The sequence below is a fragment of the Vombatus ursinus genome, unplaced genomic scaffold, assembly GCF_900497805.2.
Source record: "Vombatus ursinus unplaced genomic scaffold, bare-nosed wombat genome assembly UNPS02010284.1, whole genome shotgun sequence".
In the NCBI taxonomy this organism is placed as follows: domain Eukaryota; kingdom Metazoa; phylum Chordata; class Mammalia; order Diprotodontia; family Vombatidae; genus Vombatus; species Vombatus ursinus.
Window position 1 is genome coordinate 14659262 of NW_020950062.1, and position 2826 is coordinate 14662087.

Below are 2826 nucleotides of genomic sequence, written 5' to 3' on the forward strand. Positions count from 1 at the left end.
TGTGTGTGTGTGTGTGTGTGTGTGTGTGTGTGTGTGTGTGTGTGTGTCCTCCAGAGCTGGTTCGTAGCTGTTTTTGTACTGGTCTCCCCTTCCAACTATTCTTTCAACCATAAGAAGCCTATATTAAACTATGCAGAAATCAAATCAATCTCCCCTTTCAGCTGTCAAGTTTCCTTGAAAGTTTTGCTTTTTTCTTGAGAATAATTGGTTTATTTCACAATAAAGGCTATTCAGTTCTTGGCTTTTTTTTTTTTGTTTTCATTTTTGACCATCCTTTCTCTTCTGCTTTAGCACAAGTGATTCTGTTTCATTGTGAGCTTGAATGATGTTTGAAATGACTTCCCTATACCAACATGTGCCGTAATATCTCTAACAGTGATAGAAGTGTTCTCTCTTTAAGCAATTTAACTTTTGCACTTTTGGAATAATTGACATTTTAAAAAATACAGAATTAAAAGCACTACAAAAGATACTAATAGTGAGGATAAAGATGATAATAGGTAACACTTATACAGTGCTTACTATGTACCAGGCACAGTGCTAAGCACTTTGTAATTACTACCTCATTTGATCCTCACAACAACCCTGTTAATTAGATTCTATTATTATCTCTACCTCACAGATAAGGAAACTGAAGCAGATAAAGGTTAAATAACCTGCCTCAGGTCACACAGCTAGGAAGTATCTGAGACTGGATTTGCGCTTAGGCCTGTCTACTGTATCTGTCTATTCTATCTACTACGCCACCTAACTACAATAAAACACATGTGTAGGACATAAAATCGGGCACTCAGCTAATAGAATTAAAGGTGAGGAAACTAGGTCAACCTGATTCGATTTCAAGAATATGCTGGAGACAGCTGGTAAAATAAATTGGCAAACACTACAAAGAAGTGTTTTATTTTTTTATTTTCTAGATAATGTAATGGTTTCAATATTAGTAATACAAAGTAAACATAAAAATGTATGTTTTTTGGTTTTGTTTTGCTTCTTTTTTGGAGAACTCATTGTTAATCGTTTATCAGGATATCACTATTTGATTTGGACAAGGTCAGACATTCCGAGTTACTATAGTATCAATAGGAACACACACACACAAATATTAATACACACAAACTTTGCTACCACAAAATAAAAACCAATTAAAGTTTTAGCTTCTTCCAAGTAGTTTGACCATCACTGTACAAAGAGAGTTTGTTGTACAAAGACAACAAAGAATATTGCAGATGGGATACATGTTTTGAGTAAGGATTGCCTAGAATCTGGGGTTTTTAAGTTGAGGTCAATAAACTTAAAAAACTGAAAACTTTTCCAAAATAGCTGGTTGTCTTTACATATAATATATTTATAAATATTACTCCAAAAAGGATTCCATAGGTTTCTCCAGGTAGTCAAATGGTTCCATAACCCAAAATTACTTGAAAAGACATGGTTTAATGATCTCTAAAGTCCTTTATAGTCCTAGTTTTCTGAGATTCCATTATTTCATCATCATATTATTAATATTTTCATGTTCTATCCATGTCTTCTGCCTTTCCTGCACACAGATAATTTTGCTTTGGCCAATATTTTGTATTTTCTAATATTTTACATCTGTTAATGGCACTATTACATTGATCCAAATTATACTTCGTTCTACCACTGAAGCCCTTGGTCTGAATTGAAACTTGATGCCTTGAAGATGCCAAGCTCAGTCTGTTAGTTTGATGAATGACATGCAAGCTTTATTGATATTCCTTACTACCTCTCATAGTAAATCACTTGACCATATGCTGCCATAGTAGCAGATTTTAGGGATGGCTGTACCTCTGTACTACCAAAGTAGTTTTATCATTATGTCCAGCTGGGCCTATTTTGTAACATCTTGACCAATAACAGAAGAAAATTGTCAATGCCCCCATGGCTCTGAATAATGAGCTATTTAGCCTTGTAATACAATATGTGTATATAAGAATAAAGTCAATATTATCATTAGGCTCAACATAACATTAGTGTGATGGTTAATTCCTCAGTTGAGGAAAGAATTTGATTTGAACTATTTAGTAGTTAATGAAGTTTAGCTTCAAGTTCTTATGATGTTGCTCAATATTCTATTGCTCCTGGGTCCATTTATAGATGTTAGGATGAAATAGACAAATTAACTTAGTATGGAATAAAATGTCATGAATTATATCAGAATTTTATTTTTAATATTAAATAGAAGATGATGACATTGTTTAGCCATAAAAATCTTTGTGTATGGTTATTGTGTAAGAGGAAAAATCAATATAATGAAAATAAATCAGTAAATCATTATTTAATTAGACATCATAGCATAGCCTAAAACTCCTATAAGATAATTTACTTCAGTTATTTTGCCTTTATAAGACAATTTGTGACATTTAGAAAGGGAGGAAACTTAAAGATGAGAGATGGTCAATTCAGTTCAGTAAGTATTTATTAAGTTACTATTACAAGCAAGGACTTGTGAGCACTTGTGAACTAAAAAAAGTTTAAACTAATTATGAGCTATAATGTTATGGGTAATCATCTGTTTAAACTTCAAAAATTGCATAATATTGAAATGACAGGAATCTGCTATTTAATTAAATGTATGTAATATAGCCTTGTAGACAGGTTTTCAAAATCATCTGAACTGCAATATTTTCAGAATCCCCATTCATTCACCAGGTGCTATGTAGTTTGAGCCTCAGGCAGAACACATATTCTCATATCTACTCATTAGCAGAATTATAGAAGGTAGGGTTGCAAGGAAATCATTCTGTTATGACCGCATAAACACACACACACACACACACACACACACACACACACACACACACACAC